This window comes from Salvelinus sp. IW2-2015, linkage group LG19, assembly GCF_002910315.2.
Source record: "Salvelinus sp. IW2-2015 linkage group LG19, ASM291031v2, whole genome shotgun sequence".
In the NCBI taxonomy this organism is placed as follows: Eukaryota; Metazoa; Chordata; class Actinopteri; order Salmoniformes; family Salmonidae; genus Salvelinus; species Salvelinus sp. IW2-2015.
This window is the reverse complement of record NC_036859.1, coordinates 6476399-6498518: the sequence shown is the minus strand read 5'-3', so window position 1 is coordinate 6498518 and position 22120 is coordinate 6476399.

Sequence of the window (22120 nt, the reverse complement as noted above, 5' to 3'; positions counted from 1 at the left end):
CAAAGGAATTTTGTGTTGTCTGAGAATTTATAGCACGACTTTTGAAGCTCCTTGGTTGGGGTCTGAGCAGATTATTTGTTGCGATTGCAAACGTAATAAAATGGTGGTCTCCGATAGTCCAGGATTATGAGGAAAACTTAAGATCTACAACATTTAATCCATGCAAACAAACTAGGTCAGAGTATGACTGTGGAAGTGAGTAGGTCCAGAGACATGTGGACCAAAACCCACTGAGTCGATGATGGCGTCCTGAAGCCTTTTTGGAGTGGGTCTGTGGACTTTTCCATTGTGAATATTAAAATCACCAAAAATGTGAATATTTTCATCTGCTATGACTACAATTATGTTTGTTTAAGGTGGTGCCCCAATTTAAAGTGTACATAGAGGTGGTCATCTGTTTTAGACAAAATATACAGTACAGTCAAAAGTTTGTACAACACTCATTCCAGGGTTTATATTTTTACTATTTCTCTAATTGTAGAATAATAGTGACAACATCAAAACTATGAAATAACACATATGGAATCATGTAGTAACCAAAAATTGTTTAAAAAATCTAAATATTTGTTATATTTGAGATTCTTAGCCACCCTTTCCCTGGTGACAGCTTTGCACACTCTTGGTATTCTCTCAACTAGCTTAATGAGGTAGTCACCTGGAATGCATTTCAATTAACAGGTGTGCCTTGTAAAGTTAATTTGTTGAATTTCTTCCCATCTTAAAGTGTTTGAGCCAATCAGTTGTGTTGTGACAAGGTAGGGGTGGTATACAGAAGATAGCCCTATTTGGTAAAAAGACAAGTCCATATTATGGCAAGAACAGCTCAAATAAGCAAAGAGAAATGACAGTCCATCATTACTTTAAGACACGAAGGTCAGTCAATTCGGAAAATTTCAAGAACTTTGAAAGTTTCTTCAAGTGCAGTTGCAAAAAACGAAATTGCAGCCCAAATAAATGCTCACATAGTTCAATAACAGACACATCTCAACTGTTCAGAGGAGACTGCGTGAATCAGGCCTTCATGGTCGAATTGCTGCAAAGAAACCACTACTAAAGGACAACATATAAGAAGAAGACTTGATTGGGCCAAGAAACATGCGCAATGGACATTAGACAGGTGGAAATCTGTCCTTTGGCCTGATAGTCAACACATTTTTTTTCTGTTTCCAACCGCTGTGGCTTTGTGAGACGCAGAGTAGGGAATGGATATCTCCGCATGTGTGGTTCCCACCGTGAAGCATGGCGGAGGAGGTGTGAAGGTGCTTTGCTGTGACACTTGTCTGTGATTTTTATATTTATTTCAAGGCACCATTAACCAGCATAGCTACCACAGCATTTTTGCAGCGATACACCATCCATTTGGTTTGCACTTAGTGGTACTATACATTTGTTTTTCAACAGGGCAATGATCCAAGCAACCTCCAGGCTGTGTAAGGGCTATTTGACCAAGAAGGAGAGTGATGGAGTGCTGCATCAGATGACCTGACTTCCACAATCACCCCCACTCAACCCAATTGAGATGGTTTGGGATGAGTGAAGGTAAAGCAGCCAACAAGTGCTCAGCATATGTGGGAACTCCTTCAAGACTGTTGGAAAGGCACTCCAGGTGAAGCTGGTTGCCAAAGAGAATGCCAAGAGTGTGCAAAGCTGTCATAAAGGCAAAGAAGAATCTCAAAATATAAAAATATTTGATTTTTTGGTTACTACATGATTCCATGTGTGTTATTTCATAGTTTTGAGTCTTCACTATTATATACAATGTAGAAAAACTCTTGAATGAGTAGGTGTCCAAACTTTGACTGGTACTGTATATACAAACATCCATGAGATGTCTTGCTTTCTCTACCGTCTCTGCTGTTGGTCAACAGCAGATTTGATTGGCCCTGCCCAGCTGCCCTACATCCTCCTTTCTGATGCTCCTCTCCATTACTCCAGTACAGTCAGTGCACTTCTCTAATGACAGAGCTCCTTTTCAGCTGCTCTTCAGCCAGGCTCTAAAGCAGGACCTGCCGCTCCCCTCTCTGCTTCTTTTCTCTCCTCCTTCTCCCTCCCTTTTCCTCTCACTTCTTTCCTCTCCTCTCCTGTCACCGCKGGTGTCCACTCAGCACAGGGTCTTATTACGTGGTTATCAGCCACCCCACCAACACCTGTGCCTGCTACTCCAGTATCAAGTACTGCCAGCTCTAATGACTGGGGCTGTCATTACCTAGGGACATCATTTTCCTCGCCCCAACTCATCACCAGAGAAAGAGACAGGCATACACTGTACACACACTCACACATACACACACCTACCCACCTACTCTATTCACCCTCACATGTACTCCAATAATCTACCTCTTCATTCTTTGCTGACTCAATCCTCTTCCCTTCAAGAACTACACCTGCTGCCACAACACAGAAAAAAGAAGCCTGCCAGGATCCTCTGGAGGCTCTATTAATAAGATCAATGAGCAGCAATGCAAGGCCTGAACTTGATGGAAAACAATGTAGCTTCACACTAACGTAACCAGAGAACAGTGCGGCAACACACCATGAATGTGGATGTGTCAGCCCACCTCTGGGACAGTTGCTCATTACAGGCCACTGCATGTCAAGCCCCAAAACTCTCTATTCTGCCCTTTATTCCCAGGCGTCACTTCTCTGCTTTCCTCTCCTCCGGTGGGAGAATGGTGGATGGATCACCACMCAGATGAGATGTCTGAACAGTCGTCCGCCTGAGGCCTGAGTGAGAATTTCTGTATTTTCCCACAGAACTAGGGAGGGTATGTACATATGGACAGTACATGCAGTGGTTTGTGGGAGATCAAAGGTGGGAAGTAGACAAATAGAGAGAGAGAGCAGAGTGAAAAATATCAAAGAGAACAAATGCATTGATTTCGACCTGTATCAGAGGAGGCCTGGAGTTTCAGTTGTTATACCTTCTATCTACCCCAACATGTCCTGGACACTACTGCTGAATAATATCAATCAGATGATAGTCCAGTCTTGAGATGTATTATTCAGGAATGCTCATCTATAACCATCCTTACAGGCCTATAGAAATGTCATTTCAGAGCCAAGGAGGTGGTCAATTGTTTGTACACGTTACTTCTTCACTTTCATTTTATTCCATCAACCAAATTTGACCAACTCCCACAGAAACGTCCTTTCACACGTMTGCCCTTGGTCTGAACATTAGAATATTTGAACATTCTAATTTCCGGAACACTGCCCCCCTCTGAGTGTTCCGTTACTCCATATGCGGAATCCTCCTAGATTAGAACAGTTTATCCCACTCTGCTGGAGGCAGATTCGTGATTCCCCATCACTAATCTACAGCATTCTGAAGAGATCTGCATTGAATGGCTTTACCCTCACTCTCTCCCGGGAAAAACGCTCCGGAGGCGGTGCAGAAAAAAATCCAGAAGCAGTGATTCATACTCCACTTCTTTTTTTTTTACAGGCTTTGCCTGCCTTCTTGTCAGGTTTTGTGATGACTGTAACTCTCCTCCATTTTTCTATCCCTCCATCATCATCATCATCCCTTCATCCATCCCAGTTCCGTATTCCTCCTTTTCTTCAAATGTTTTAGAAGTGCTATGTCCTCTGGTCTTAAATCCCTGCATGTTACTGAGGCAGGCTTGAGGGATGAGAAGGCATGATAAGTTAAAATACCAAAATAAACACTATWTATTTATACTCTTTTCTATTTTAATTCCCTCTTAATAATCACAGGTACAAACTTTAGACAGTATTGGTACAAACCGTAAATGGAGCATATCCGGCACAATGGTTAATGCACTGTCACATTGCAAATTGCTGTTACAGCCATTATCACTACAATCTGTGGCTGCGTTCCTCATCGTCAGACTGTCGCTGACTGTTCRACAATAGAGTTAACAATTAACAGTCACACTTACTTAGTCTGTGAAGTCATCATACCCTCTAACTGGCAGCCAGGTAATAAGAGCTAATGGGATTTTACGCTTCATACTGTCCCGTAGGGAGGCAGGGCATAGAGAGGGTCGAACATGGTGGTTGACAGACACAGTCACTTTGCCCTCTGCGCTATTTCTTCATTACATAAGGTCAAAAGCGGCAGATTCAGAAGCGCCACATCCAACCCGAGCACGCCCATTTGAGAGAATTTGAGACAAAGGGAGTTCGGAGGCTTTGTTAGCCCACTTTACCCAAAACTATTTCCGTATGGGTCTTCCGTAGACCTTGAAACAGTCCCAAGACKTTGGGACAAACTTGGAAGACTTCTCCCTACTGTACTCCCGAGTGGTGCAGCGGTCTAAGGCACAGCACCTCAGTGCTAGAGGCATCATTACAAACCCTGATTCGATTCTGGGCTGTATCACAACCGGCCATGATCGGGAGTCCCATAGGGCGGCACACAATTGCCCCAGCGTCGTCCAGGTTAGGGGGGGGGGTTGGCCGGGGTAGGCCGTCATTGTAAAATAAGAATTTGTTCTTAACTGACTTGCCTGGTTAGATAAAGGTTCAATTAAAACATTTTAACTCACAGCATTGACAAGAGAAAGTCACTCTGATTTCTCTGGTTATTTCAATCGGATTAAATTAGGGGAAAAACACACAATCTTGTTGATCAAACGAATAACTCAGTCCGCTCTCCGGTTCTTACGAGGTCATATCCTGAGGACTAATCAATGATGACAAGCCAACTAAGCGAMACAAAAAAAATGTGCACTTGGTCAATTAAGTCAGTAAGATTTCTGCATTAAAACTTCCAATGCAAACATTCCATCAATGTACAGTATGGATATGAGATAGACTGCAGCATATACAGTAGTGCATAATGCCTGGTATAGAATCTCAGGGTCATTCAACGAGTCTTAGAGGAAAACCAAATAACGAGTCTTAGGGGGCCAAATAAATAACAACACCCTGTTCCTTATGTAGTGCACTACCATGCAGACGGATCAATAGCAGTACACTATAGGGGGAGTAGMATTTCCAAGTAGTACCTTATCTGAAGAATAGGGTGTAATTTGAGCCACAGATCCTGTCCACTGTACCCGATAGAGGGTGACCACTGGCAGGCACCGTCCGGATCACATGCATTACCAAGAACTGCTCAGCCACCAACAACATCACTACTCAGCCTTCCTCCCCACTAGCTAATCCTGCTTCCCAGCTCGTTTCTCCCGTACCCCAAATCCTGTCCCAAAGCCTCCCCCATCCCTTCCAAAACCCCCTCCAACACTGTCACCAAAACAAATTATTCAGCATTTTCTCATTTTTCTTGAGTTAATATTGCGTATCACAAAAGGACACACRTCGAAATGTGCATATTCTCTCTAAATGTGACTATTAGGTAACACAGCTGACTGAAATGCACTGGATACTTCCACCACCTGAATCAGCCCCAGCTTGGCCTCTACTGTACCTCTGGCCTTGTACAGCTCCCTGGTGGCCGATTCTGCAAATKACACCCTCATTTTGGCAGGCTACTGAAATAATGAGCGAAGGATTTTAAGTTTACGAATGTGTCTTTCGTAGAAGGGCTGAAGATGTAACATGCGTTTCCCAAAACACCACGCAGAGAGAACGTTCGCTCAAGTGCGTAGTTGAGGCGTGTCGTGTAATGATAGGATCAAAAGGACGGTAGCGATGCTCTATGATCAGTCTTTTCCATTCAAATCATACTTTAACATTAGAATTATTCCACAATACTGACGACGGATCAGCTCATGGAGAGATTATCACCTACAGGCCTAGGCATATGGCTGCAAATATTGCGGTTTATCGTAGGCTACCATATAATAACGCACTAAATCACCGATTTGGCACACATTGTTACACATCATGAAATAAATTGAGGCAGAAATTAGACAGTAGCCTACAATTAGCAAAATAKAATAAATTGATTGAACATGACATTGATTTCAATATGATTATTTAGCAAGCGTTGTTAAGTGCAACTTTAGAAACTATGGTTTTGGTGAAACAGCTCTGAGATTTAACAAAGGTTCCAACGATTAATTTAGCCATAAGATGCTTTTGGGAAACCGGGCCCAGTTGTCACCCATAAAGCTTGATACAAATAAAACATCTTAGTGTTGACCCAAAATATCAAAGTCGAATTCTAAGCATCCATGGGTAACTTAATTCATAAATAAGGAAATWATTGACTCAGGTGGGTTCATGCTGGTCTGAAACAAAAGCCTGCATACAAAGCAACCCTGCAGCATCAAGAGCGGCCATTCCTGATTTAGCATAACCCGCCTTGCTTTCTCCCCCCATCCCTCTTTCTCTCTCTGGATTTGGCAGCTGGCATGTAGTCCACCCAGCCTTGTTCAACCCCACTGGCTGACACAAAATGCTTTTTATTTTTTATTTCTCTAGGCTGCACCTGTGCTTGGCTGTCACCCTCCACACAGAGGATGTCTCTACCACCACCCCAGCCCTGCTACGGGACAACTGCTCGTGATAAAGGTCCTTGGTGTTTTCTGGGGGACGCCTCATGTCGAACCAGGTAAGACACACACCGTCTGAGTTCAAGGGTTAGAATCGTCCATGTCATTGGAGTGACAAGCTGCTACCAMAGCTAGAACATCAATGTATCTCTGCAATTCTGTGTATCTAGAATGTCTCTGTCTATAGTTTGGACCAGGGGTTCTTAAACTTGTTCAGCCTGGGACCTAAATTCGAAATTCTGTGTTTTCCTGGGACCTAAGCTTAGGAAAATATGCAACTGTATTTCAATATCAGTACATGTCATTGCCCTTATGCCTAAAACAAATGCAATACAGACAAATAACAAATAAAGTAAATATAAAATAGCTATTCATGTTTATTTCCCCCCCATTAAAAACACTCCTACATATCTGTCTAGGTTGGAACGGTTGCTGTTAAAATACAATAAATCATTTTCCTTCTGAGCTGGAAAAAACGGATTGATGACATGACACAGATGTATAACATTACACAAACACACACACAGGCTCCGTTTTTGACAGTGCAACCCTAAGTAACAGTACAGATGAAAAATGATCAGGCCTACTGTACATCTTACTGTAGAACGTATGGTTGAAAACAAATCTAGGTTGGAACTGTTGTTAAAATACAATAAATCATTTGTATTCTGAATTGGAATTAACTGACTGATCACATCACACAGATCTAGACTAGAAAACACACACTATCCTAATGAGAGGTGTGTGGCTGGTTTAACTTTTCAACAAGCATGTCAATTCTGGGCTCAGTTTTGGACACTGCAACCCTGAGGTCGTCCTCAGCATTGAGTCTGTTTCTGTACTTGTTTATTAAGTACGCCAGAGTTGAGAACCYTGACTCACACAGGCATGTGGTGACAAACTGGATCAGAACATCTACTGMTTTCTCAGTCAGGCAGGAGACCGCTTCCTGCTGTAGATGAGCAACCCAGAACTGTGTGAGTGTGTTTGCCTCAAAAAGCATCTTGCTTCAATCAGTTTATTCCAGTTCAGACAAAAAATATTACTTGTATTTTAACCGCAATAGTTGTAACCTAGATGTGTTTTCACCAATCATTTTTACAGTAAGAGGTACAGTTGGTCTGATCATTTTTCATCTTCATAAACTCAGCAAAAAAAGRAACGTCCACTTTTCAGGACCCTGTCTTTCAAATATCATTTGTAAAAATCCAAATAACTTCACTGTAAAGGGTTTAAACATTGTTTCCCATGCTTGTTCAATGAACCATGAACAATTACAGTTTTTCTCAATTGCTAAAACGCCATTTCTGAAACCTTGCTCCATTTCCTGAAAACATTAAACCTCATCTTCAAGCACTATTTACATACCCTCTGACTCCTCTCGCAAAATGAAACATTCGCCTCAAAACAGTTTTACCTGTGTTCAAAATCAAACACTGCTCTCAAATCATAAACAAAGTGATCAACATGATATACACTCTCAAGCAGTCTGTAAACAATACACCGAAAAATAGAAAACACATTGTTCAAAACATACAATTCTCAGGGAGAAGTACATTTTTAATTAAAAAAAATATTCATATTTTTCCGTCATTGTCTTTTGATGAACGAAAACATGTTCTATCATAGTAGCTCAAAATTGATCAGAAATTACTACTCTGCTTTGCTCATTGCAATTTTGTTTTTTGTTCTTCCTCCTCCTTGTACCCCTATTTTTACAGTACTGTACCCTGCATCTCACAAACTTGTCCTTTGTCTCTGTGATACTGTAATTCTTGTTCTTTGTTGATATGAACCTGCAACCAGTCAAAATCTATTGAGCAGTCAGTACTGTTAATAAATGGAAAGCACAATGTTCAGGGCCATACAATTTGTCCATTGTACGGTATACAGCCTACAATGCACTGTACTACAGTCTACAATACTAAAAGGGACAAAAATCAAAGGAGTAAACATGTGATCAATGTGCTTCTTCTTGTCGACATCACAAGCAATATTGTCCCTCCTGAGGCAACGGGGGAAGAAGCCTCTTGTGTGCCGTATCCAGCCCTGACATGATTCCTCACCTATATCACCACAGGCTAAATCCATGGCTTGCAGCAGATTTACTCTGGTGTAGGGTTGTCTATCATACACTTTCCATCTCCAAGAGGAGAAAAACTCCTCAATCGGATTCAGGAAAGGCGAGTATGGAGGGAGGTACAAGTTCATAAACTGCCCATTGATGTTAAACCATTCCCTTACCTGAGCAACTCGGTGGAAACTGACATTGTCCCACACTATCACATAGGTGGGAATGGGATTCTCATTTAGCTCTTGACCCTGCTGCTCTTGAACCTGCTGCTCAAATAAAATATMTCTTAGATTGGCAATAAATCTTAGAAGGTGCTGGGTGTTATATGGCCCGAGTGTAACATGGTGATGTAGAACACCATGGTTGCTGATAGCAGCACAGATTGTGACATTGCCACCTCGTTGACCAKGGACYTCAACAATGGCCYGCTGTCCAATCATGTTTCGGCCTCTCCTTCTCTTTGTTAGATTGAAGCCTGCTTCATCGACAAAGATGAACTCATGGGGTCTGTCCAAGGATTCCAAGTCAAATATYGTCTGTGTAGAAATACAATATACTGTATGTAGGATTTTGTAAGTCGTACAGAGACAGTGCTATACTGTAGAGTACAATTAGGCTTCTGATTCACATACATTGTATGTACTGAAGAGTAATGTCATTCACATAGTATGTGTTAGTACTGTAGACAATCTGGATTACAGTAAATGTTTCTGAATGTACACTTACTTGCACATTCTGAGCTCGCAGTTCTTTCACCCTTGGTGAGTTGCGCTCAAAAGGTACTCTGTATACTTGTTTCATTCGCATCCTGTTACGATGGAGGACACGGTCAATTGTGGAAATTCTCACACTGTCGATTCCCTGGAAGTGTGTGTTGTCTTGTATCACTCGTTCCTGGATTTCTCTGRGTCGTATTGCATTATCTTGAAGGACCATGCCAACTATAACGGCCTCTTGCTCCCAAGTGAATATAGCTGTCCTTCCACCTGCATCTGGCAGCCTTGTAATTCTACAAAAAGTAGTTGTGCAGTTACAAAACATATTCATGCAGTACAATACATAGTGATTAACTTTACAAATGTCTATTGAAACAGCTGCATATAGTGTAGTATAGTAAATTTGCAATTACAAAAATACAGTAGTATACTGTACCTGTTCTCTTCTCTGAATGTCCTTACTATGGTGGACACAGAAAATCGGCTCAAATTGGGTTGCACTCTAAGTCCTGCTTCCCTCATTGTCAGTCCATGGACAAGAACATGGTCTATAACTGTTGCTCGAATTTCATCAGATATTTCCACTCTTTGTCTTCCTTTTCGTCCTCCTCTTCCTTGCCCTCCTCCTCATCGCCCACCTCGCATACGCACTCGTCCTCATCCTCTCACATTGTTTCTTCTATCCATTCTCAGACTTTCTCCTTCCCACCTTCAACAACCTGTTTGCTCTCTGAACTGGCTTATATTGGTTGTGTCRCATCATTTGAAACAGGTTAAATCMATTTTGAGTGGTTGTGTTCAATCAATGACATGTGTTCTCTATTTKTATKTGATTGTTGCCRCTTGTGTTTACCAGTATGGATGACATGTGCATTAGAGTGCAGAATGTGTTTTGAGAATGAGAATGTSTTTAGAGTTTTGCTGAAAAGTCTAAGTGAGATCTGCAAATTGTGTTTTACCATGTGAAATGGTTTAAGGCATTGACAACAGACTGCATAATTAGCTAAATGAGTCCAGGCAACTGAGAACTTTGTTCAGCCAATGGGTTTTAGTGTTTTAGCAATTGAGAAAAACTGTAATGAACATGCACCTGTGGAACGGTCGTTAAGGCACTAACAGCTTACAGACGGTAGGCAATTAAGGTCACATTTATGAAAACTTAGGACACTAAAGAGGCCTTTCTACTGAAAAACACCACAAGAAAGATGCCCAGGGTCCCTGCTCATCTGCGTGAACGTGCCTTAGGCATGCTGCAAGGAGGCATGAGGACTGCAGACGTGGCCAGGGCAATAAATTGCAATGTCCGTACTGTGAGACACCTAAGACAGCGCTACAAGGAGACAGGACAGGACAGCTGATCGTCCTCGCAGTGTCAGACCACGTGTAACTCACACCTGCACAGGATTGGTACATCTGAACATCCACACCTGCGGTACAGGTACAGGGATGGCAACAACAACTGCCCGAGTTACACCAGGAACGCACAATCCTCCATCAGTGCTCAGACTGTCCTAATAGGCTGAGAGAGGCTGGACTGAGGGCTTGTAGGCCTGGTGTAAGCAGGTCCTCACCAGACATCACCGACAACAAGTCGCCTATGGGCACAAACCCACTGTCACTGGACCAGACAGGACTGGCAAAAAGTGCTCTTCACTGACAAGTCGCGGTTTTGTCTCACCGGGGGTGATGGTCGGATTCAGGTTTATCGTCGAAGGAATGAACATTACACCGAGGCTGTACTCTGAGCGGGATCGATTTGGAGGTGGAGTGTCCGTCATGGTCTGGGGCGGGTGTGTCAGAGCATCATCGGACTGAGCTTGTTGTCATTGCAGGCAATCTCAACGCTGTGCATTACAGGAAGACATCCTCCTCCCTCATGTGTACCCTTCCTGCAGGTTCATCCTGACATGACCCTCCAGCATGACAATGCCATCAGCCATACGCTCGTTCTGTGCGAGATTTCCTGCAAGACAGGAATGTCATGTTCTGCCATGGCCAGCGAAGAGCCCGGATCTCAATCCATTGAGCACGTCTGGGACCTGTTGATGGAGGGTGAGGGCTAGGGCCATTCCCCCAGAATGTCAGGGAACTTGCAGTGCCTTGGTGGAAGAGTGGGGTAACCTCTCACAGCAAGAGAACTGGCAAATCGGGATGCAGTCCTCTTATTGCAGCTGGTAGCCACACCAGATACTGACTGTTACTTTTTGATTTTGACCTCCTCTTTGTTCAGGGACACATTATTCCATTTCTGTTAGTCACATGTCTGTGGAACTTGTTCAGTTTATGTCTCAGTTGTTTGAGTCTTATGCTCATACAAATATTTACACATGTTAAGTTTGCTGAAAATAAACGCAGTTGACACAGAGACGTTTTCTTTTTTGTTGAGTTTATATACTGTTACTTAGGGTTGCACACTATCAGTAGCTAGCTAGCTTGCTTGCTTTGGCTAACGTTAGCTATTAGCTGTGTACAACGGAATTGTTTGAAAGAGGACTCACTTTTACTACTATGAGAGATAGTACTCCCTTATTTCTGCTTATCATCATCACCTGTTATAAAAGGACACCATGCCATGCTAGAGTGAGTAAAATAGTCTGAGGTGTTCTCTCATTTGTGTCTGGAAGTAACCAGTGTAACCGATGTGAAATGGCTATCTAGTTAGCGGTGGTGTGCGCTAGTAGACTTTCAATCGGTGACGTCACTTTCTCTGAGACCTTGAAGTAGTGGTTCCCCTTGCTCTGCAAGGGCCGCGGCTTTTGTGGAGCGATGGGWAACGATGCTTCGAGGGTGACTGTTGTTGATGTGTGCAGAGGGTCCCTGGTTCGCGCCCGGGTCGGGGCGAGGGACGGACTAAATTTAATTAAACTGTTACACCAGCAAGTTAGCCAGTTAGCTTCAGTGCTTGACTGCGGGTTGTGAGGTCAAAACACTCGGGTCAACCTTACTCATCCATTGTACGCTCCGAATATACAAAAAGGACATTCTGACAACTCTGAATTTACGAACGCGCACTCTGGCACTCCAGATTGAATTTACGAACACACCCCAAGAGAGAGAAACTCATCGCTGTATTTGCGTTTCATGATGATTGAGCTCAGTCAAAATGTGTGGCTAGCTTGACTCCATTTGATGGCAGTGAGTGATGGCGAGTAGGAATGACAAGTCAKTGSCCKACAGCACATCATCTGYTGCTGAACGACAACGCTGCAGCGTGTGGGTCGCGGAGTGATCTTCAAGAAAACTGCAGAAAAAATATCTGGTAAACCGYGAAGCACACGGGCATTTCCCTCCCACTCSGCMGCTGCCAAACTGACACTGCTGCTAAGCAGAGAGCGCACTGAACAGAGCGCATTTGCACTAGGCCAAATCAATTCCAGTAATTCATGAAATATTGATACATTTACTCTAACACTTCGCGGTCTGTGACCGACTTTGAGGGTCGCGACCCATACTTTTAAAGAAAGGCTGCTGTAACCACATCGCGACCCACAATTAACAGGGTCCGGTGGACGACATATACTATTTAAGAAAGTTTGCTTGGACTCATCCCTATTTTTTAGGACTGTTATAACAATTATATTCAGGGTTAGATCAGAAATGTAAGTCCTTCAACTATGGCTTCAGTGGTATTAGAATGTAATCATTTTCAGGGCCTCAAGTTATTCACGTGTCTAAAGAGGTTGGTAGGAGGCCTTTATTGCTTTGTGTGTTGTTGCTTTACTACCGGTACTTAGGTATATTACAAAGCAATTGAGCTGCACTCAATAGCTGTAATGTGTTGGTTTATACACAATATCTATTTTTTTTAATGGACTGATATATATAATAGCTGATATACAGATCTGCAATATGTTGAATAATGCAATTACATATCTATTGACAACAAGCAAAAATAGGCACATCTAAAAATACAGACTGTGCCAGTCCTATAAATCTCTTTCTCTCTCCCTCCCTTTTCCCCACTCCCCTCTCTTTCTCCCTTCTATCTTTTTCTTCTCCCTGTCAGGGCAGAGATGGAAGAGATTTTGAGATGTTGAGGAGGAGTTTAGGCAGGCCAGGAGCCTCCCCCTCAGAAGCCTGTCAGACAGTGTCCGCAGACCAAGTCCGGGTAACGAACACACACACACACACCACAACACACACACCATAAACACACCACACACAAAAACACACAAAAACACACATAAACACACACCATAAACACACACACACACACACAACACACACACATAAAACACACACAACACTTTGGTGAGACACTGACGCAACTAAAACTCACTGTCCGCCAACCAAAGAGCATGAGTCAGGCACTGTTTTAGTCCTGTGGCAGACCATCAATCAAGAGATTGCTAAGTATTACTGAACCAGGAACATGAGTGACACAACCAAGCATTGCCATGGCTTTTCTCCTTTACCAGCGTGTGATCTCATAGGTACACTACATGCCACCAAAAAGTATGTGGACACATGCTCTTCAAAACCTCATTCCAAAAATCATGGGCATTAATATGGAGTGGGTCCCCCTTGTGCATATAACAGCCTCCAAACTTCTGGGAAGGCTTTCCACTTGCGTTCTCATTCCAGCCACAAGATATTAGTGAGGTCGGGCACTGATGTTGGGGCGATTAGGCCTGGCTTCGCAGTCGGCGTTCCAATTCATCCCAAAGGTGTAGATGGGGTTGAGGTTCAGGAATCTGTGCAAGCCAGTTCAAGTTCTTGCGCACCAATCACGACAACCATTTTCTGTATGGACCTCGCTTTGTGCACTGTGGCGTTGTCATCTGAAACAGGAAAGGGGCCTTCCCAAACTGTTGCTACAAAGTTGGAAGCACAGAATCATCTAGAATATCAAATAAAAAACGAATCAAATCAAATGTGATTTGTCACATGCGCGCGATTACAACAGATGTAGACCTTACCGTGAAATGCGCTACTACAAGCCCTTAACCAACAATGAGTGTCAAAAAATAGAGTTAAGAAAATATTTACTAAATAAACTAAAGTAAAAAATTAAAAGTAACACAATAAAATAACAATTACAAGGCATTATTACAGGGAGTACCGTTACAGAGTCAATGTGTGGGGGTACAGGTGAGTCGAGGTCATTTGTACATGTAGGTAGGGGTTTAAAATGACTATGCATAGAAAAATAAAACAGTGAGTAGCAGCAGCTAAAGTTAAAACAATTTAAAGGCAATGCTACCAAATATTAATTGAGTGAATATAAACTTCTGACCCCACTGGGAATGTGATGAAAGAAATACAAGCTGAAATAAATAATCTCTCTACTATTGTTTCTGACATTTCACATTCTTAAAATAAAGTATGATCCTAACTGAACCTAAGACAGGAAGTTTTACTAGATTAAATGTCAGGAATTGTGAAAACTTAGTTTAAATGCATTTGGCTAAGGTGTATGTAAACTTCCGACTTCAACTGTAGGTCCTGGATGGCAGGAAGCTTGCCCCAGTGATGTACTGGGCCGTACTCACTACCCTCTGTAGCACCTTACAGTCAGATGCCGAGCAGTTTGCCATACCAGGTGGTGATGCATCCGTCAGGATGCTCTCGATGGTGCCAGCTGTGGAACTTTTTGAGGATCTGGGACCATTGCCAAATCTTTTCAGTCTCCTGAGGGGGAAAAGGTTTTTTCGTGGCCCTTCTTCACGACTGTCTTCATCTGTAGGTCCTGGATGGCAGGAAGCTTGCCCCAGTGATGTACTGGGCCGTACGCACTACCCTCTGTAGACCTTACAGTCAGATGCGAGCAGTTGTCATACCAGGTGGTGATGCATCCGTTAAGGATGCTCTCGATGGTGCAGCTGTAGAACTTTTTGAGGATCGGGACCATTGCAAATCTTTTCAGTCTCCCGAGGGGAAAAAGTTTTGTCGTGCCCTCTTCACGACTGTCTTGGTGTGTTTGGGCCATGGTAGTTCGTTGGTGATGTGACACCAAGGAACTAGAAACTCTCGACCCGCTCCACTACAGCCCCGTCGATGTTAATAGGGGCCTGTTCGGCCCGCCTTTTCCTGTCCACTGTTCAGCTCCTTTTGTCTTGCTCACATTGAGGAGAGGCTTGTTTTCTGCACCACACTTCCAGTGCTCAGTTCTCTGACCATCTCCCTATTAGGCTTGGTTCATTTGTTGTCGGTGATCATTGGCCTACAGCTGTTGTTAGGTCAGAAAAAACTTAAATGATGGGTTGGAGTCGTGTTTGGCCATGCAGTCGTGGGTGAACAGGGAGTACAGGAGGGGACTAAGTACACACCCCTGAGGGGCCCCAGTGTTGAGGATCAGCATGGCAGACATGTTGTTGCCTACCCTTACCACCTGGAGGCGGCCCGTCAGGAAGTCCTGGATCCAATTGCAGAGGGAGGTGTTTAGTCCCAGGGTCCTTAGCTTATTGATGAGACTAGTGTGCACTATGGTGTTGAACGCTGAGCTGTAGTCAATGAACATCATTCTCACATAGTTGTTCCTTTTGTCCAGGATGGAAAGGACAGTGTGGAGTGCGATTGAGATTCCGTCATCTGTGGATCTGTTGGGGCGGTATGCGAATTGGAGTGGGTCTAGGGTGTCCAGGAGGATGCTGTTGCAGCCTTTCGAAGCACTTCATGGCTACCGACGTGAGTGCTACGGGGCGGTAATCATTTAGGCAGGTTACCTTCGCTTCCTTGGGCACATGGACTATGGTGGTCTGCTTGAAACATGTAGGTATTACAGACACGGTCAGGGAGAGGTTGAAAATGTCAGTGAAGACACTTGCCAGTTGCTCTGCGCATGCTTTGAGTACACTTCCTGGCAATCTGTCTGGCCCCGCGGCTGTGTAAATGTTGACCTGTTTAAAGGTCTTGCTCACATCGGCTACAAAGAGCGTTATCACACAGTCATCCAGAATAGCTGGTGCTCTCGTGCATGCATCAGTATTGCTTGCCTAGAAGCGAGCATAAAAGGCATTTAGCTCATCTGGTAGGCTCGCATCACTGGGCAGCTGGCGTTTGGGTCTCCCTTTTTAGTCRGTAATAGTTTTCAAGCCCTGCCACATCCGACAAGCGTCAGAGCCGTTGTAGTAGGATTCAGTCTTAATCCTGTATTGATGCTTTGCTTGTTTAATGGTCTGAGTGCATAGCGGGATTTCTTATAAGCGTCCGGATTAGTGTCCCACTCCTTGAAAGCGGCAGCTCTAGCCTTTAGCTCGATGCAGATGTTGCCTGTTATCTATGGCTTCTGGTTGGGATATGTACGTACAGTCATTGTGGGGACGACATTGTCGATGCACTTATTGATGAAGCCGGTGACTGAGGTGGTATACTCCTCAATGCCATTGGATGAATCCCAGAACATATTCCAGTCTGTGCTAACAAAACAGTCCTGTAGCGTAGCATCCGCGTCATCTGACCTCTTCCGTATTGAGCGAGTCACTGGTACTTCCTGCTTTTGTTTGTGCTGATGTGCTTCCAAAGGCCAGTTTAGAACTCGGTAGTAGAAGTGTTGCAACCAAAGGACAGACAATTTTTTATGCGCCTACAGCACTCGGCAGTCCCATTCTATGAAGCCTTTGTGTGCCCTACCACTTTGCGGCTAAGCGCTTGTTGCTCCTAGACGTTTTCCACATAACAATAACAGCACTTACAGTTGACCGGGTCTAGCTCTAGCAGTGCAGAATTTGATTGAACTGACTTTTTGGAAAGGTGCATCCTATGAGCGGTGGCACGTTGAAAGTCAACTGAGCTCTTCAGTAAGGCCATTCTGCTGCCAATCTTTGTGCATGGAGATTGCATGGCTATGTGGCTCGATTTTTATACACCTGTCAAACTGGTTTGGCTGAATAGCCAAACCCACTAATTTGAAGGGTTGTCCACATCTTTTGTTATAATATGGGTAACTGCCAAAATAAAGGGAAACCTTGAGTAAATGAGGGATATCAAAGTATATTGAAAGCAGGTGAAAATGCTGGGCAGGCCCAGTTTACCCATTATATTTGGATACCATGGGCTATGCCCCAGAAAATGACAATTCCCCCATCCACAGGGTAATGAGTGGTCACTGAATGGTTTGATTGTAACGGCAGTCTAGCTCTTCTCAGACGAGGAGAGGCCGTGAAGGATCGGAGGGACCAATGTACAGCGTGGTAAGTTTTCCATGATTTTAATACTACAGAAACTATACACAATACAAAATAAATAAACAAACTCACCGTCAGTCCCGTGTGGCAACAAACACTGACACAGGAAACAACCCCCCACAAAATCCCAACACAAAAACAAGCCACCTATTATGATTCTCAATCAGGGACAACGATTGAACAGCTGCCTCTGATTGAGAACGCATATTAGGGCTGAACACAGAAACAGACAAACTAGACACACAACATAGAATGCCCACCCAGCTCACGTCTGACCAACACTAAAACAAGCAAAACACATAAGCACTATGGTCAGGACGTGACATTGATGAGCATGAAAGCGATGTAAAACTGTCTGCCATGGCTGTCTTGATGTTAAGAAGCCTTTACATAAAGTGTACTAAAACCATTATGGGCCCTATTTCAGAACACCGGTATCTAGTAACGTGATTGGTGTAGCCTGGTGGTATCAGCATACCTCTACATATTCACCATGCCATTGAAATATGATCTCTGGTCTTATGAGCACCGTAGTGTGAATTCAACTCACACAGACGTACTGGGGGAGTTTCAACTACAGTATGGTAGCAGAGCTCCTATCCTTAAAGCAAGGGAGGTTAGTTTACAACTGAGTATACATTGTCTCTCTTCCTCTCATTTCATATCTCTCACACTCCTTCACTTACCGCATTTTACATCACTAGCGGTGAGACTTAGAGTATACAGTACCAAAACCCTGTCTATCCCTGCTAAATGTGGACAGATGGATGTAACATGATGCTTCTAATACTATACTAAACAAAAATATAAACACAACATGTAAAGTGTTGGTCCCATGTTTCCTGAGCTGAAATAAAAGATCCCAGAAATGTGTTAATACGCACAAAAAGCTTATTTCTCTAAAATATTGTGCACAATTTTGTTTTACATCCCTGTTAGTGAGGCATTTCTCCTGAATAAACAGCATGATCAAATACACATGTGCACCTTGTGTGTTGGGGACAATAAACTCTAAAATGTGCAGCTTTGTACACAACACAAATGCCACAGATGTCTCAAATGTTGAGGGACGCATGCAATTGGCGGCTGACTGAAGGAACGTCCACCAGAGTTGTTGCCAGACCATTTTTGCTAATTTTCTATACCATAAATCGGCTCCAACATATTATCGATGGTAATTTGAACGTACAGAGATACCATAACGAGATTCTGAGGCCCATTGTCATGCCATTCATTGCGCAATCATCTCATGTACGGCCCCATGTGGCAAGGATCTGTACATAATTCCTGGAAGCTTGAAAATGTCCAGTCTTCCATGGCCTGCATACTCACCAGACATGTCACCCACATTGAGCATGTTTGGGATGCTATGGATTGAATGTGTTTGACAGCGTGTTCCAGTTCCCGCCAATATCCAGTAACTTTGCACAATCCATTGAAGAGGAGTGGAACAACATTCCACAGGCCACAAACAACAGCTTGAATCAACTCTATGTGAGGGAGATGTGTCACGCTGCATGAGGCAAATGGTGGTCACACAATATACTGACTGGTTTTCTGATCCAAGCCCCTACTTTTTTAAAGGTATCCTTTGACAACATGCATATCTGTATTCCAGTCATGTGAAATCCATAATATTAGGGCCTAATTAATTAATTTTGAATGTACTATTTCCTTACATTAACTGTAACTCAGTAAAATCATAGAAATTGTTGCATGTTGCGTTTATATTTTTGTTCAGTGTATTTTATGTGGTTATCTGGTGGTCAACATAGCCCCTGGCTAACTGATCTGTTTCTTTGCATAAATGTATGCTCAGGAGAGAAGAAGAACCCTACAGGAACAGACCATGCCTTCTCAACAGGAACCTCCAGTCATGCAGCAGCAAGTCCCAAGATAATGCCCAGAGAACCCAGTGTCCCCGGCAGGAAGCAGTGAGCCCACCTCTCTCTCTCCTCTGTCTCTCTCTGCCCTTCATATCTCTCTCTCAATTCAATTCAATTCAATTCAAGGGGCTTTATTGGCATGGGAAACATGTGTTAACATTGCCAAAGCAAGTGAGGTAGATAATATACAAAAGTGAAATAAACAATAAAAATTAACAAGTAAACAATTACACATACAGAAGTTTCAAAGCAATAAAGACATTACAAAATGTCATATTATATATAATACAGTGGTTGTAGCAATGTATAATGGTTAAAGCACACAAAGTTAAAAATAAATAAACATAAATATGGGTTTGTATTTACAATGGTGTTTGTTCTTCACTGGTTGCCCTTTTCTTGTGGCAACAGGTCACAAATCTTGCTGCTGTGATGGCACACTGTGGAATTTCACCCAGTAGATATGGGAGTTTATCAAAATTGGATTTGTTTTCCGAATTCTTTTGTGGATCTGTGTGATCTGAGGGAAATATGTGGTCTCTAATATGGTCATACATTGGGCAGGAGGTTAGGAAGTGCAGCTAGTTTCCACCTCATTTTGTGGCAATGAGCAACATAGCCTGTCTTCTCTTGAGAGCCATGTCTGCCTACGGCGGCTTTCTCATAGCAAGGCTATGCTCACTGAGTCCTGTACATTAGTCAAAGCTTTCCTTAAGTTTGGGTCAGTCACAGTGGTCAGGTATTCTGCCACTGTGTACTCTCTGTTTAGGGCCAAATAAGCATTCTAGTTTGCTCTGTTTGTTTGTTAATTCTTTCCCAATGTGTCAAGTAATTATCCTTTTTGTTTTCTCATGATTTGGTTGGTCTAATGTTGCTGTTGTCCTGGGGCTCTGTGGGGTGTGTTTGTTGAACAGAGCCCCAGGACCAGCTTGCTTAGGGGACTCTTCTCCAGGTTCATCTCTCTGTAGGTGATTGCTTTGTTATGGAAGGTTTGGGAATCGCTTTCCTTTTAGGTGGTTGTAGAATTTAAACGCTTTTTCTGGATTTTGATAATTAGTGGTATCGGCCTAATTCTGCTCTGTATGCATTATTTGGTGTTCTAACGTTGTACACGGAGGGATATTTTTTTGCAGAATTCTGCATGCAGAGTCCTCAATTTGGTGGTTTGTCCCATTTTGTGAAATCTTGGTTGGTGAGCGGACCCCAGACCTCACAACCATAAAGGGCAATGGGCTCTATGACTGATCAAGTATTTTAGCCAAGATCTATCTCTGCGTTCTCTGTCTCTTCTCATCGACAATAACATGAAAAGTCACCTGATTTATCAGTGGTGGAAAAAAGTACCCAATTGTCATACATGAGTAAAAGTAAAGATTACCTTAATAGAAAGTTACTCAGGTAAAAGTGAAAAGGTTACGCAGTAAAATACTACTTGAGTAAAAGTCTAAAAGTTATTTGTGTTCTAAATATACTTAAGTACCTAAAGTATAAATCATTTAAAATTCCTTATATAAGCAAGCAGACCAGCACCAATTTCTTGTTTTTAAAAATGTATGATGGCGCAGGGGCCTACTCCAACATCTTACAAACAATGCATTTGTGTTTAGTGATTCAGCCAGATCAGAGGCAAGTAGGGATGACCACGTATACACTTGATATGGTGCGTGAATTGGACAATTTTCGCTATCGGTGCTTAGCATTTAAAATGTAATGAGTACTTTTGGGTTCCAAAGGAAAATGGTAGGGATAAAAAGTACATTATTTTCTTTAGGAATGTAGTGAAGTAAAAGTAAATAATGTAAATAGTAGTCGGCCTCCTGATTGGTGCTGCGGTCAAAGGCACTGCATCACGGGTTCAATCCTGGGCTGTGTCGCAAACCGCCGCGAATCGAGAGACGCATGAGGCTTGGCGCAACAATTGCCACAGCGTGTCCAAGGTTAAGGGGATGGTTTGGCTACAACGGGATCTCCATGTCCCATCGCGCGCTTAGCAACACCTGTGGCGGGCCGGGCGCATGAACGCTGACACGGTTGCCAGTTGTAACGTTTTTTACTCAGACACATTGGTGTGGCTGGCTTCCGGGTTAAGCGAGCAGTGTGTCAAGAAGCAGTGGTGGCTTGGCAGGATTGTGTTTCGGAGGACGCATGGCTCTCGATCTTCGCCTCTGCCAAGTCCGTACGGGAGTTGCAGAGATGGGACAAGACTGTAAATACCAATTGGATGTCATGAAATTTGGGATAAAAAGGGGGGTAAAATATATATAGTAGTACCAGTCAAAAGTTTGGGCACACTACTCATTCTTTATGTAGAATAATAGGTGAAGACATAAAAACTATGAAATAACACATATGGAAATCATGTAGTAACAAAAAAGTTAAACAAATCAAAATATATTTTTGATTTTAGATTCTTCAAAGTAGCCACCTTTGCCTTGAGATAAGCTTTGCACACTCTTGGCATTCTCTCAAACCAGCTTCATGAGGAATGCTTTTCCAAAAGTCTTGAAGGAGTTTCCCACATATGCTGAGCACTTGTTTGGCTGCTTTTCTTTCACTCTGCGGTGACAACTCATCCCAAACCATCTCAATTGGGTTGATGTTGGGTGACTGTGGAGGCAGGTCATCTGATGGCAGCATCCATCACTCTCCTCTTGGTCAAATAGCCCTTACACAGCCTGGAGGTGTGTTGGGTCAATATCCTTGTTGAAAAACAGATGATAGTCCCACTAAGCGCAAACCAAATGGGATGGGATATCGCTGTAGAATGCTGTGGTAACCATGCTAGATAAGTGTTCCTTGAATTCTAAATAAATCACAGAYAGTGTCACCAGCAAAGCACCCCCACACCATCACACCTCCTCCTCCATGCTTCACGGTGGGAACCACACATGCA